This window comes from Gorilla gorilla, chromosome 2 (genome assembly GCF_029281585.2).
Source record: "Gorilla gorilla gorilla isolate KB3781 chromosome 2, NHGRI_mGorGor1-v2.1_pri, whole genome shotgun sequence".
NCBI classification, from domain to species: Eukaryota; Metazoa; Chordata; class Mammalia; order Primates; family Hominidae; genus Gorilla; species Gorilla gorilla.
Genome location: NC_086017.1, coordinates 162,897,816 through 162,914,183, shown reverse-complemented (window position 1 = coordinate 162,914,183; position 16,368 = coordinate 162,897,816). Strand labels below are relative to the sequence as shown.

Sequence of the window (16,368 nt, the reverse complement as noted above, 5' to 3'; positions counted from 1 at the left end):
GTATTAAAGACTTAAACGTTAGACCTAAAACCATAAAAACCCTAGAAGAAAACCTAGGCAATATCATTCAGGACATAGGCATGGGCAAGGACTTCATGTCTAAAACACCGAAAGCAATGGCAACAAAAGCCAAAATTGACGAATGGGATCTAATTAAACTGAAGAGCTACTGCACAGCAAAAGAAACTACCATCAGAGTGAACAGGCAACCTACAGAATGGGAGAAAATTTTTGTGATCTACTCATCTGACAAAGGGCTAATAGCCAGAATCTACAATGAACTCAAGCAAATTTACCAGAAAAAAACAAACAACCCCATCAAAAAGTGGGCAAAGGATATAAACAGACACTTCTCAAAAGAAGACATTTATGCAGCCAACAGACACATGAAAAAATGCTCATCATCACTGGCCATCAGAGAAATGCAAATCAAAACCACTATGAGATACCATCTCACACCAGCTAGAATGGTGATCATTAAAAAGTCAGGAAACAACAGGTGCTGGAGAGGATGTGGAGAAATAGGAACACTTTTACACTGTTGGTGGGACTGTTAACTAGTTCAACCATTGTGGAATACACTATGGCAATTCCTCAGGGATCAAGAACTAGAAATACCATTTGACCCAGCCATCCCATTACTGGGTATATACCCAAAGGATTATAAATCATGCTGCTATAAAGACACATGCACACGTATGTTTATTGCACACCATTCAGAATAGCAAAGACTTGGAACCAACCCAAATGTCCATCAATGATAGACTGGATTAAGAAAATATGGCACATACACACCATGGAATACTATGCAGCCATAAAAAAGGATGATTTCATGTCCTTTGTAGGGACATGGATGAAGCTGGAAACCATCATTCTCAGCAAACTATTGCAAGGACAGAAAACCAAACACCGCATGTTCTCACTCATAGGTGGGAATTGAACAATAAGAACACTTGGACACAGGAAGGGGAACATCACATACCGGGGCCTGTCATGGAGTGGGGGGAGGGGGGAGGGATAGCATTAGGAGATATACCTAATGTAAATGACGCGTTAATGGGTGCAGCACACCAACATGGCACATGTATACATATGTAACAAACCTGCACATTGTGCGCATGTACCCTAGAACTTAAAGTATAATAAGAAAAAAAGCTACATGCTAAAATTAAATAAAGAAAGAAGAACACTATTAAAGTAAAAGAGACACTACTATTAATAATAATGTGCATATATTGGAGCTGTCCTGGATAAAATGAGACTTATCATCTTAGCCCAATTATAAAACTTAAATTTAACTCATTTGTGTGCCTCCCTTTTTAAGTAGACAGTAAGATTATTAAAGGAAGACACCCTAATTTTTTTATCCTTGCAACCCCTAAGTGCTCAAAGCTGTGCATGTAGCAGTGCTTAATAAACATTTAAAATAAATTAATGGATGGCCTAGTTAATTGGTTAATTAATGCCTAAAGATACTAGGAAAGGGAAATTCTCAAATCCACCAACAGCAATGGTATCTGGAAAGTAACTTTAGGAGTGGTCAGTTATGGCAAAAACTAAGGGAGGAATAGAGTTAAGGTAAAGATAGCAAGACATCTGCCTTCACACACACCACACATGCACACACATAAATGAACAGAAAGAGACATTGTGGAAGAAAGAGAAATAATGTTTGATTTGCCCATTTGTGGCTTTTGGTGTGTGAAGTTCTGAGGCACCATGCAAACAGTTCAGGACAGTGTGCTTATTTAAGCTTCACAAGGTTTCACCACACAGTGTCATAATATATGACTAATATCTATGGAGTCTTGGATGCCCCTTCCCACAACTTAGTTCTATTAAGTTCAGACAATCTCAAACACTTTTATAGCAAGTATATTTTCTTCATTTCCTCTGAGATAAAATCCAAATTCCTCAATAGGATGGTGTATGTTTCTGATCATCTTCACAGTGTCTCTTCTTTTACCCTATAATTCGGGTTGACCTCAATTGCTGGAAATGATTGTATAAGAACAACAACAACAAACCAATAAGGCTTCTAGAGCTCTTGTCACATCTCTCCTCTTAGAATGAACCACTCAATTTCTCTGATCCCATCTCCTTGTCAAACATTCATTTTTCCTTTTAATTTTCAGTTCAATTCCTTCTATGTTGCTTTTTGTGATCCCTAACAGGTAGGGTTGATCAATTTATCTTTATCTCCTCCTAAAGAAATGCAAATTATAATATAAGTAACACCAAACTGAACTTACATAGTGGGTATGAATCTTCTTCTTTTAATGATATGTGCAGGACACATACATACAAATATTTCTTTTAAACGTTGCTATACATTGAATGTTTTTGCCCCCCCGCCAGAAGTTATATGTTGAAATCCTAACCACTTTCAAGAATGAATAAAACAACCAGATAGAAGATCCATGAAGGAATAGAGAACTTTAACTACACAATAAACTGACTAGACCTAACAGACATATATATAGAACACTCCACTCAACAACAGCAAAATATACATTACTTCAAGTGCACATGGGATATTCTCTAAGATAAACTATATATTAGGCCACATAATAGGTCTTAATAGATTTTTTAAAATATGGTAGCTTATCATAAAAAGTATTTTCCTATGATCAGAATGGTATAGTTAGAACTTAATAACAAAAAGAAAACTGGAAAATTCACAAATATGTAGAAATTAAACAACTTTTGTTTCTATTTATTATTTATTGTTTATTTTTTATAGACAAGGTCTTGCTTTATTGCCCAGCCTGGAGTGCTGTAGTGCAATCATAGCTCACTGCAGCCTCAAACTCCTGGGCTCAAGCAATCCTCCTGCCTCAGCCTCCTGCCTCAACCTCCTGAGTAGCTAAGACTACAGGTGTGTGCTACTACGCCCAATTAATTTTTTAATTTTCTGTACAGGCAGAGTATACCTATATTGTCCAGGCTGGTTGCAAACTCCTGGCCTCAAGCAATCCTCCCTCTTGGCCTCTCAAAGTACAGGCATGAGCCACTGCACTCAGACTAAACAACACACTTTTAAACAACCAATAGTTCAGAGAAAAAAAAATTATAAGGAAAATTAGAGAATACAAAGAGATGAATGAAAACAAAACCACAACACACCAAAACTTATGAGTTGCAGCAAAGCAGTGCTAAGAGGGAAATTTATAGCTGGAAATGCAAAAAAAAAAAAAAAAAAAAAAAAAAGAAAGAAAGAAAGAAAAGAAAAAGAAAAAGAAAGAAAGGAGAAAAATCTCAAGTCAGCAACCTAAATTTATACCTTAAGGAACTGGGGAGAAAAAAGCAAATTAAGCTCAAAGCTAGCAGAAATAACAAGTAGTAAAGATTAGAATGTGAATAAACAAAAGAAAGAATTAAAAAAAATAGAGAAAAACAGAGAAACCAAAAGTTGGATGTCTGAAAAAAACCAACAAAATTGACAAACCTTTAGTTGGAACAACAAATCCAAAAAAACAAGAATACACAAATAACTAAAACCAGAAGAGAGAGTGGGGACAAAACTATCTGGTCTTACAGAGATGAAAAGGATTATAAGAGAATATAATAAACAGCTGTAGGCCTAAAAATTAGATAACCTCGAACCAAGGGACAAATTCCTTGAAACCTCAAATGTCCATTGCAGCATTATCCACAAAAGCCAGCCACAGAGCTGGAAACAAGCCAAGTGTCCATCAACTGAGAAATGCATAAACATAAATGGCATATATTTGCAATAGAGTAGTATGTATTTGCAATATTCAGTCATACAAAGGAATGAAATTCTTTTCCTACAACATGGACCTTGGAAATATTATGCCTAGTGGATAAGCTAGACACAGAAGGTTAAATATTTCATAATTTCACTTAACTGAGCTACCTAGAATAGATAAATTTAGAGACACAACATAAAATCGAGGTTACCAGGGCCTGGGGAGAGGTTGGGAAAGTGAGTTATTGATTAATGGGCACAGAATTTTATTGGGAATGATAAAAAAAAGTTTTGAGTATAGATAGTGGTCATGGTTGCAAAACATTGTAAACGTATTTAATGTCTCTGAATTGAACATTTATGAGTGGTTAAAATGATAAATATTAGGTATATTTTATCACAATAGAAATAAACAAACCAAAAGCAAGCCAGGCAAGTACTTGAAAAAATATGAGTAAACTCTGTTATAACAAAGGAGAAGTTTGTTTTAATGGTTATTTAAAGACCTGGAAGTGATTATTAAAAAGATTGACACATTTTACAAGAAAATAAAAAAAACCTTAAACTCACAGTAAGCAAGTTCTACATATGATATGGTTTGGCTCTGTGTCCCCACCCAAATCCCCTATTAAATTGTAATCCTCAGCTGTGGAGGGAGAGACCTGGTGGAAGGTTATTGGATCATGAGGGTGGTTTCCCCCATGCTGTTCTCATGACAGTGAGTGAGTTCTCACAAGATCTGATGGTTTTAGAAGTGCTTGGCAGTTCCTCCTTCACTCTCGTGCTGTCTCTTGCCTGCCACCATGTAAGACATGCCTTCCTTCCCCTTTGCCTTCCACCACAATTGTAAGTTTCCTGAGGCCTCCCCAGCCATGTGAAACTGAGAGTCAACTAAACCTCTTTCCTTTTTAAATTACCCAGCCTCATGTAGTATTTTTACAGCAGTGGGAAAATGGACTAATACAACATATATTTAAAATGTTAGGTAGATAGACATTAACAGCTAGGAGGCGGTAAAAGAAGAGAACAAAAAGGCTGTCACTAAGACAGCAGCCTATGGTCCACCTAAGTTCAGCCCCAGAACTGCCCTAACTCCACCCTAAGGGATCGAGTTACTGGTAAAGTCTGTGGCCAGCACATCCTGGAGAAGGAGAAACTAGGGAATAGGTGGAAATCCCCTAAAGTGGTGCATACCCAGTAGCACGGAACTGTGTCCTCAAGTTCACCCCAAGCTCATTATAACATAATTATAATAAAATTTACATGTGGTTTTATCCCTCCAGTGGGTTTTTCCTAACAAACTATGGGTAAGAACATATGCAGTTTAATTTTAGCTATGTAACCATAAACTGCTAATCAAATAACATCGTCCTGTCACTGACATAGCCCAAACCTCAACTCCTCTCCAAAAAACTCTCATGGAAGCCCGTTGAGTTTTGTAAGGAGGGGCTAATTTCACTTTGCAGAAATTAGTCTGCTCTCCCTCTGAGAATGTATTACTGTGCTTCAATAAACTTTGCTTTGAGCTTACATTTTGGTGTTAGTTTGCAATTCTTTGCTCACTATCACATGAGCCGAGATTGCTGGTCCAGAGCTTCAGGTCTGTTGACCTCCTCAGTTAAAGAGTTCATCCAAACGCAAAATTCCCAGTAAGAAAAAGACAAATGTAAAAACATTTAAAATGTGTGGAATGTGTACTACAGAAGAACAGATAGTTCCCTAATATATAAATGTTCTGTATATTAAGAATAATACTACCAACAATGCAACAGGAAATCAATGAGGTTTATGAATGCACATTCAAAGCAAAGGGAAACACAAATGGCCTTTAAACATGTTAAAAGAAGTTTAATATCATGTATAATAGGCTCATAATATTTCAGTGAAATGTAATTTTTTCCAAATTAATTGTGAAAAATAAAAAAGATTGACAACTCATTCTAAAGGCAGCATTAGTTTTGCACTAATACAGTAGTGCAAAATGGTCAAACCATAGGAAAGACAATTGTAACACCTAATAATGTAAATATATATTCCACTTTGATACAAACAACACATTTCCGAGAATTCGTTATACAAATCTAAATTATGAAATTATGTACATATAACTAAATTTTACTTCATGACATTCTTTTTAATAGAAAAACGTAATAAGTAACTCAAATGCCCACCTATGGGTGACTGGTTAAAGAAACTACAGCACCTCCATGCAATAGGATATTGTGCAGATATTCAAACAAAGTGGAAGCTAGGTAGTTATTTAAAAATTTCTTCAGAGTATATAATTAGGTAAAAAATAAAATGTGGAGAATTATGCAGATAATAGCTTACTTATAAGAAATAAATAAGAAAAACAAGAATATATAATTGTATTTTCTTATAAAGAAATACTGGGAAAATGAGCAACAGAAAAATAGCAAGGTCAAATGTCATAAAATTAATAAAAGTTACATATAGTTGTAGGGGTGCAGGAAAAAGTGTGAAGAGTAACAAGAATGTGACCACCTCTTTTCCATGTTTTCTTTTTTGTATAAATTTGATTCTTGAACTGTATAAATCAGCTAAGTGTTGAAAATAAATTTAAAATTAGAAAACAACATTTATATAGATATAAAAACAATAAAACCATCTATATCAATACAATTATACTAGTAATTTTTGTGAAATACAGTTTTCAGTTAAAAGGTTAAGATCAGAAATTTTGGAAAAATGGAGGTAACAAGTAGCAGGCAGTTTTTAGGACTTATTGACATCTACATAGAAACAAATTGAGCACTACATATCAAAACTAAAATGAAATTGACAATGTGTACAACAAAACTTGTTGACAAAGTATTCCCACAAATCTCAAAATATAAGAATGGAAACAAAGTGTATTAATAGGCATAAAACTGGCGTGTTATCAGCATCTAGGTAGGAGAATACAGAGGAAAGCAGAGGCTGTCGGACAGATCAAATAACAAGGCTATCAAAAATTGGTTAACAAGTATTCACTGAAAAACACAGGAGGCCAAGTTGAGAATAGTAGGTAAATTGGGAAGGGTTTTGTCCATTCCAATAGCAGCTGCCTTCAAGAGGCCCAGTCTGAAACAATGGAACCAGCTGGCTCCAATAAAGCCTGGATCTGTCCAGCCCTGGCTTCCATGAAGGATAGAACCCCACAGAGCAGAAATTGATGGGAGTGAAATACAAGCTGAGGAGGATGTGAACAACAAGAGGCCATAAGCAGAGGTCCAGATAAAAGTGGGGAAAGGCTACTGAATTGAAAAACATCTGAAAGCAAGCCACTCTACTTTTTTATTTTAACACTTTCCAAAAACCGAAGAGGGAACTCTGATATCAGAGAAGACATCTGAACTGTTTCCTTCTACAAGTTCAGAACCAAATGAAATCCAAATTGAAAAGTATCAAAGTCAAATCTCATACAAAGTAACTATAAAATAAAACATAGACATAAAAACCAAAATAGAAGGAATGGAGAAAAACACAACAAATCACAACAAAAAATGCAGTATGAAAAGGAATAAAATTTTAAATATCAAAAAAGAAGAGATAAATGGTATTCAAGAGAAAGTGACAAATTTTGAAGATAAGCAAAGAAGAGCCACCTCATGGATAAAGCAGTCACTAAAAAAAAAAAAAAATTGGCCAGGTGTGGTCACACCTGTAATTCCAGCACTTTGGGAGACTGAGGCTGGAGGATCAGTTGAGTCCAAGAGTTCAAGTCCAGCCTAGGCAACATAGTGAGACCCCTGTTTCCACTAAAACATAAAAAAATTAGCCAGGCATGGTGCCACATGCCTGTAGTCCCAGCCACCCAGGAGGCTGAAGAGGGAGAATTGATTGAGCCTGGGAGGTTGAGGCTGCAGTGAGCCATGATCATGCCACTGCACTCCAGCCTGGATGACAGAGCAAAACCCTGCCTCAAGAAAAAACAAAATAAACTAACAAACAAAAACAGAAGGCAGCAGAAAAAAATATTAACTACAATTCAAGAAACTTTGCTAAAATAAAAAAGACCTGGAAATACATAATTGAAGACCACACCATGTACCTGAGAATATGAACCAGAATGGTCAACACCAAGACATATTCTTATAAAATTACTGTACTCTAAAGAAAAGGGAAATAAATATGTATCCAGACAAAAAGATCACTTGGCTTATAAGGTAACTAATTAGATTATCATTGTAATTTAATAGACATTCTTTATGCCAGAAGAAAATATAGTGTATCTATATATGTAATAAAAGTAAATGTGAGGTAAGAATTCAATATTCACAATTTTTCAACATATAAGAACTCAGTAAATATTGTACTCAGGAGCACTTCCAACGTAATCCAAAAGTGGTGGGAAGGGAAGAGTGTGGTCCCTTTAGATGATACAGAAGTGAGGAAGGGAAGTGCTGAGTAGAGGAGGGCACAGTCCCTGGCTAGGGCTCCACCCCCACGGACCTAAATGAAAACACACTTCCGCCTTTGCACCCGAATGTTGCATTTCCCAAGATCACCCTGGCCTGCCATGCCCCAATCCTGTGCCTATAAAAATCCCCAAGACCCTAGGGCAGACAGAAGCGGCTGGAGTTTGAGAGGAACACATTGGCGGAAGAAGACACAAGTGGCAGGTTGTTGAGAGCACGCTGGCGGAAGAGCATGCTGACAGGCACTGGCAGGATGGGAGGCCATTGACTGGTGGAAAAAGACAGAGTTTGGCTAGGCCAGTTGGAGCAGAGCCGGGGCTGCTGAGTGGCCCAATTCCAGGGGAAAACCATCTCCCTTCCGGCTCCCCCATTGACTGAGAGCTACTTCCACTCAATAAAACTCTGCACTCATGATCCAATTCTTCCAGTACACCAAGGCAAGAACCCAGGATACAGAAAGTCCTCTGTCCTTGCAACAAGGTAGACGGTCTAATTGAGCTGGTTAATACAAGCTGCCTATAGCCTGCAAATTAAAAGAGCATTCTGTAACACACGTTCACTGGAGCTTCAGCTGTAGACATTCTCCTAGACACTGCCATGGGGTCAGAGCCCCACAGCCTGCATGTCTGTATGCTCCCCTAGGGGTTTGAGCAGTGGGGCACTGAAGAAGCAAGCCACACCCCCATCGCACACCCTGTGAGGGGGAAAGGGAACCTTTTCCGTTTCAAAAGGAATCTAGTAGAGAATAACCTTCATACAACCAAAATTAATAAAGAGATATCAACATAGGTATTGATTGACATCATTAAATATATTGTTATTTAATACATTTATAAAGGAGAATCATTGTTAAAGGAGAGAGAATAGCATGTAAGGGCATTTTTTATCTGACTGTAGACAAAGTGCAACTAGATTAGGGGAAAAAGAAAATAGTAAAAGACAAAATTAACTATTTTCGATAATCAAAATTAGTGGTGATAGTATTCATATTGTTGTTCTGAGACTGCTTAATTTTTAAGTGAGAAAAAGCAAACTTGAAAGTATTCGAAATTGTGGCTCTTTTAATTTTCTCATTGTATGTCTGTTAAGTCTCTATATTCTTAAATTCTTTTTGTGAAAAAAAGAGAGATGTGATACAAAAGAGATCAGGTAAAAACCTTGTTCCTGCATTTAAGCTAAAAAAAAGAGTAAAGTTAAGAATTACTTTAAATATTTATATAACATTCCTATTTGTGTTCACTGAAAAGAACTTGTGCTCAGATAATAGTTTTGAAACATCATTTTCATCAAAGTAAGCCAGATAGTAAATGGAAATTTGGTACTTGGGGATAAATAGCTAATCCCAGACCTGTGCTGGGAATACATAATGTGAGCCAGGAAAATACCAACATATCAGACAGCAAGGAAGTGGTCAAAGATTTCCAGGCTCATATCAAGATGACTGAAAAGAGCATCCACTGGCCCTAAATGGGAAAATTTGAACTACTTTAATAAGGAATTAACCAATATAAGGGGCTGAAATCCTTGAGTATATACTAATATATTATTTTAAATTAATTGGTTGCACTATGAAGATAGCAGGGAATCCATTCATTATCTTGAAAAGTAGGTAAAGAAAAGGAAATGATTGACAATTTATCCTGCCTTTCTTATAAGATGTGTGCCACTGGATAACTAAATAATATATAAAGGTAACCATTTTGTATAAATCATCCAGGTAATGTATAAAAACAAAATAATACAATTAAAATATTTTGCAATCTCCAGTGAATAAATCTATATTTTGAGTCTCAATGGTTTCTAACATAAACAAAAAGTGACAATTATATCCTTTCTGAGGAAAGAAAACCCCACTGTGTATACTCTTGCCAAAGTGATTAAATTTGAATCTGATCAAGCCTTTGGATTCCAACTGGCAATTCACAGAAAATACAGAGACAATGGAACATGGTAAACTGCAAAAAAAAAAAAAAAAATGCAATCAGCAAAATCCAGATTTTGGGAAGCTACAGGTCAAATGGTTCATGTCCTTAAATGGCTCATGTCCTTCAACAGATAAATTAGAAATACAGTGTACCTGTAGATTAAACAGATTTAAAAGATATACCATGTTTTAAAATGTGCAAGAATAAATTTGAGTTTCTAATGATTCATAGGTGGGTGATAATACTATATGGAAATGCAGTAAAATTACTACCACGAAATTATGGATAGGGTTACACATGGAAGAACAGAGTAACTATGATTTGATTGTAGCACAAGGGTGGGCACATGGGTGGCTGGCAAAGTTCTATTTCTTAACCAGGGTGGTGGTTTACAAGGGTCTTCATATCATGATAATTCATTAACTATAAATTTGTTTCATGTAATCTACTATATCATTTGATTTTACAATGAAAAAATTTTAAAAATACTCTGATGTCATATAGAAAAATTAACCCAAAACAGATTAAATACTTAATTGTAAGACCTAAAACTATAAAACTCCTAGCAGAAAGCATAGGGCAAGTATTGGGACACTGGATTTGTCAATGATTTCTTTGGCTATGGCACTAAAAGCACAAGTAACAAAAGCAAAATGGACAAATGGGACTACATCAAACTTTACCCAATTTGCACAACAAAGGAAACAATCACCAAAGTGAAAAGCCAACCAACAAAATGGGAGAAAATATTTGGAAGTTGTATATCTGATGATAAAAGATTAATATCCAAAATGTATAAGGAACTTCAAAACCTCAACAAGAACAACACAAATAATCTGATGAGCAAAGGACTTGAATAGGTAATTCTCCAAAGAAGATATACAAATGGCCAACAGGCATATGGAAAGATAGTCAACATCGCTAACCATAAGAGGAATGCAAATCAAAATCCACAACAAAATATCACCTAAGATGGCCACTATCAAAAGAATAGAATTAACAAATGTTAACAAGGATGTAGAAAAATTGGAACTCTTGTGCATGGTTGATGAGATTGTAAGATGGTACAGCCATTATGGAAAACAGTATGGAGGATTCTCATGAGATTAGAAATATGATCCAGCATTCCCTCTCCCAGGCCCTGAAATCCTCCTCAGTGACCTAGGACAGATGATTTACTATAAAAAATAGATAACCCATTAACCTCTCAGCCTAAAGAAGGCAAAAGGAAGAAACCAATGACGACAACCTAAACCCTCACAAACAGAAAAGGAGCCGAAGACTTCACCACACTCTTCTCAGAGTGGTGGCAGAAATAGATAAACCTGATCTGAGAGATGAACTAGCAGGTACTACTTGTTCTAGAGTTATATGGAGCCCATCACTCAATCTCTTCCCTTGCTAAACTATATTGAAATACAGAAGAAACTTAAAATGAAATTACATCTAGTAGGTTTTTTTCAAAGTAACAACACTGGCTTTCCCAGTAGGAGTTGCAAAACCCTCATGCTTTAAATCAGAGGAAGCTAGAAGCAACATCATGATATTAAGATATTAGCATAAAGGAAAAGGGGAAAAGGGAAGAATGCATAGATAGGATGAAAGTGGCTAACAAGTACCACATCTACTGTGTTATTCTGGGCCACTGGCATCTCTTCTTCTGCCAAGGCCTACTGTTTTAAAGCTGTATGCTCTTACCTTTACACACTAACTAAAATCACCCTCTGATATGGTTTGGCTCCGTGTCCCTACCCAAATTTCATCTTGAATTGTAATCTGAATTGTAATCCCCACGTGTTGAGGGCACAACTTGGTGGGAGGTATCGGATCATGGAGGCAGTTTGTCTCAAGCTGTTCTCGTGATAGAGTGAGTTCTCACATGATCTGATGTTTGAAAAATGTTTGGCAGTTTTCTCTGTCCTCTCTCTCTTGCGTGCCACCATGTAAAATGTGCCTTACTTTCCCTTTGCCTTCTGCCATTATTGTAAGTTTCCTAAGGCTTCCCCAGCCATGCAGAACTGTGAGTCAATTAAACCTCTTTCCTTTGTAAGTTGCCGAGTCTCAGGCAGTTCTTTATAGCAGTGTGAAAACAGACTAATACAGAAAATTGATACTGAGAGTTAGGCGCTATAAAGACAGCAAAAAATATGGAAGCAACTTTGGAACTGGGTAACGGGCAGAGGTTGGAACATCTTGGAGGGCTCAGAAGACAGGGAGATGAGGGAAAGTTTGGAACCCTAAGGACTTGTTGAATGGTCTTGACCAAAATGCTGATAGTAATAGGGACAATGAAGTCCAGGCTGAGGTGGTCTCAGATGGAGATGAGGAACTTATTGGGAACTGGAGCAAAGGTCATTCTTGTTATGCTTTAGCAAAGAGACTGGCAGTATTTTGTCCCTGCCCTAGAGATCTGTGGAACTTTAAAATTGAGAGAGATGATCTGAAATTTGAACTTAAGTTTAAAAGGAAAGCAGAAAACAAAAGTTTGGAAAATTTGCAGCCTGACCATGCAGTCAAAAATAAAAACCCGTTTTTCTGGGGAGAAATTCAGGAAATTTGAAATTTGCATAACTAACTAGGAGCCAAATGTTAATAGCCAAGACAATGTGAAAAATGTCTCCAGGGCATGTCAGAGATCTTTATAGCATCAGAGGCCTGGAGGCTTAATGGTAAAAAATGGTTTCCTGGGCTGAGCCCAGGGCCCTGCTGCTCTGTGCAGCCTCAGGACTTGATGCCCTGTATCCCCGCTGCTCCAGCTCCAACTGTGGCTAAAAGGGGCAGCTTAAGCCATGGCTTCAGAGGGTGCAAGCCCCAAGCCTTTGTGGCTTACATGTGATGTTGGGCCTGTGAGTGCACAGAAGGCAAGAGTTGAGGTTTGAGAACCTCCACCTAGATTTCAGAGGATGTATGGAAATGCTTGGATGTCTAGGCAGAAGTCTGCTGCAGGGGCAGAGTCCTCATGGAGAACCTCTGCTAGGGCAGTGAGGAAGGGAAATGTGAGGTCAGAGTCCCTATGCAGAGTCCCTCCTGGGGAACTCCCTAGTGGAGCTGTGAGAAGAGGGCCACCATCCTCCAGACCCCATAATGGTAAATCCACCAACAGCTTGCACCAAGCACCTGGAAAAGTTGCAGGCACTCGATGCCAGCACATGAAAGCAGCCACAGGGGCTGTACCCTTCAAGCCGCAGAGCTGTGGGAGCCCATCCCTTGCATCAGCATGCCCTGGATGTGAGACATGGAGTCAGGGAGATTATTTTAGACCTTTAAGATTTAATGACTACCCCATTGGGTTTTGAACTTGCATGCAGCCTGTGGCCCCTTTGTTTTGGCCAATTTCTCCCATTGGAATGGGAACATACACCAAATGCCTGTACCCCCATTGTATCTTGGAAGTAACTAAATACCTTTTTATTTTTAGACTCATAGGTGAGAGAGACTTGCCTTGTCTCAGATGAAACTTTGGACTTGGACTTTTGGGTTAATGCTGGAATGAGTTAAGACTTTGGGGGACTGTTGGGAAGGCATGATTGTGTTTTGAAATATGAGAAGGACATGAGATTTGGGAGGGGCCGGGGTGAAATGATATGGTTTGGCTTTGTGTTCCCACTCAAATCTTATTTTGAATCGTAATCTCAATTATAATCCCCATGTGTTCAGGGAGGGACCTGGTAGGAGGTGATTGGATAATGGGGATGGTTTCCCCCATGTGGTTCTCGTGATAGTAAGTGTGTTCTCACAAGAAATGATGCTTTAAATGTGTTTGGCAGTTTTCCTTGTCTTTTTTCTCTCACCTGCTGCCATATAAGATGTGCTTTGCTTCCCCTTCGCCTTCTGCCGTGATTGTAACTTTCCTGAGGCCTCTCCAGCCATGGGAAACTCTGAGTCCATTAAACTATTTTTTTAATAAATTACCCAGTCTCAGGAAGTTCTTTATAGCAGTGTGAAAACTGACTAATACACCTTCCTTTATTACAGTCCCCAAAGAAGTGTTGCCTGCCACACTAAAGGGCTCTCAGTGAGTTACATGCCAACCCCTTCAGAGATGCTTGGAAGACTATGACTTCCCACAAGGCATCCTTTTCAATTGGAAAGTCAATAATAGGAGGCTTCACATTGCCTGAATATTGGAAACCTCAGGAATAGCAATGGAAATTACTCCCTCATTTTCACCACAGAGGCAAGTTAGGTAGATTGCTAGCTCCTAATATTTCTTGCAATACTTTTAGCTATTATTGGTTTATTGTTCACATCTTTAGTAGTTGTAGAATTTGTTTTTATTTATCCTATAAAATTAGGTCCAAATTTTGTTTCTTCCATGTAGAAATTCAGATGAATCTATACAATGTTTTTAATATTTCATCATGCATTCTGGGATCCTGTATTTTCTAGTCTGTTTCACTGCTTACTTTTGCCTATTCCCAGATTGAACCAATATTGATTTGATTATATGATTTATATTAAAACAATTCAAAAAGTATTAAACCATTTCAAAAAATTTATTATTCAACCAGGTTATATGTTAATATGTAGTTAAACCCAACTTGTAAAGAAACTTTCACAGTTATGCCTATAATTTTATATGATAATATTCAATATGTGTTTCATGTCACAGGGAGCACATCAATCTCAAAGTTTGTAGCATCTGAGCTTCTTTGTGGCATTGGAACAATATGTAATTCTTCTATTTACTCAATGCTTCAAGACATGGATAATATAAAATGAGGTTCTTATCTTATATACCACAAAGAGTATGATATAATATTGAGTAATCTGATAATCACCTTTTCAGAGGCAGGGCAGCATTGTGCCGAACACCAAATTCAGGTCTGTGGAAAACACTCAGTGAGGAAGATTTGACGATGTGATGCAGTGAGGGGCATTTACACCCTGTTGGAAAACAAAGCTGCCAGAGTTTCCTTCAGCTATACAGACTGACACAAAATGCCTGTTACAAAAGCATGTTCCAAAAACAGTGTGCATGATATGGTTAAAAAGCCATGAATTCTGGCATTCTTTTACGTGGTTTAATTGCTGCAGGTTGGTTTCACAGTGCTTCACAGGTGAGCAATATAGATTCATTTTTCCATCTAAATAAGATGTGGCCTCACACTGAACATGAGGTAAACTGCAAAATCATCTTCATTGTCCACATGACTCTAAAACTGTAGCAGAAGTTGTAAGTTGCTTCATAACATTTGCTTCCCTTGAAGCCAGGAGCTTGCAAAAAAGTAAAGTTACAGCTCCAGACTTGTGAAGAATTCCTCAAACATGGGCTGAGGCACAGGTAGCTCATTGCTAACTCTACCTGCTCATTTCCTGGGATTTCACCGAACAGTAACATAAATTTACAACATTCTCAGAAACACTTAGCAGTCTTGTGCTCTGTATCTGAGAGACCTACTCTTTTTAGTCCATCTGTTTGTACCAGCACAGAAAATGTTAAAAAGTAATGTATACAAAAACTATGACAATGTATTCATACAAACAGATGTAGAGAAATGTGTTTCTTTGCAATTTAGCATACATGTTTATATGTAATCTGGTTGCAGAATAATATAGTTTTTGAATGTGTTTTTTTCCTAATCACCTTACATGTTATAATTTCTGGTAAAACAGTTTCATTCTCACTGTCATTTTGTAGTTTTTTTTAACTGTGTTTAAACATTTATTTTCCCTATAAATTATAAGATTATTTTATCCAACACCAGAACAATAAAAACGAAAATCTATATTGTGCATTAAATTTTAATTTTAGTAAATGTAGGTAATCTAAAAATAAATTTTTATAATTTCTTTCCATCAAAAAACATTTAATGTCTTTCTCCTCATACCTTATTTTTCTGACCTTTCAAAAAGAGGTAATTTTTTTTCACTAAATAAGTTACATGACTTTCTTAATTTTATTTTTCTCTTGCTAATAGAAGATTTTCTAATTTTATTTTAGAAGTTTAATGCTAGAACAGAGAAATACTATCTTTTTATACTTAACTTCAATTGAACTACCTTACCAAAGTTTCTTGTTAACTCATATACATTCTTACTATTTAATTTATTATTTATTATACTTTATATAATTTTATATAATTATAAATTATACATGTCTATATAATTACATATGTTTATATAATTATATATGTATATAATTTATATTATATTTCTTATTATTCTAATCTATTCTAATCTTTACTTCCCAAATGCTTGCATATAATATTTGGTTTTCTTTAGTTTCTATTTGTATTACAACTTCCACACACTATTAATAATGTTAACAGACTTTTTTTTTCTGTATCCCAATTTAGTTGCAATTGCT

General features: G+C 36.7%; 1 long non-coding RNA gene across 2 annotated transcripts in view; it reads left to right on the top strand.

Annotated features, from left to right (window-relative positions):
* The window catches only part of LOC134758108 (uncharacterized), a 189,739-nt gene extending 174,052 nt beyond the window's left edge, over positions 1 to 15,687 (top strand). The window contains exon 7 of one of the 2 annotated variants that reach the window (XR_010132979.1): positions 14,848 to 15,687. This is a non-coding gene — a long non-coding RNA (uncharacterized lncRNA). Of the gene's footprint in view, positions 1 to 14,033; positions 14,230 to 14,847 lie in introns of those variants that run through there. The other variant, XR_010132980.1, reaches the window with a different exon arrangement.
* Positions 15,688 to 16,368: the final 681 nt, after the last annotated feature.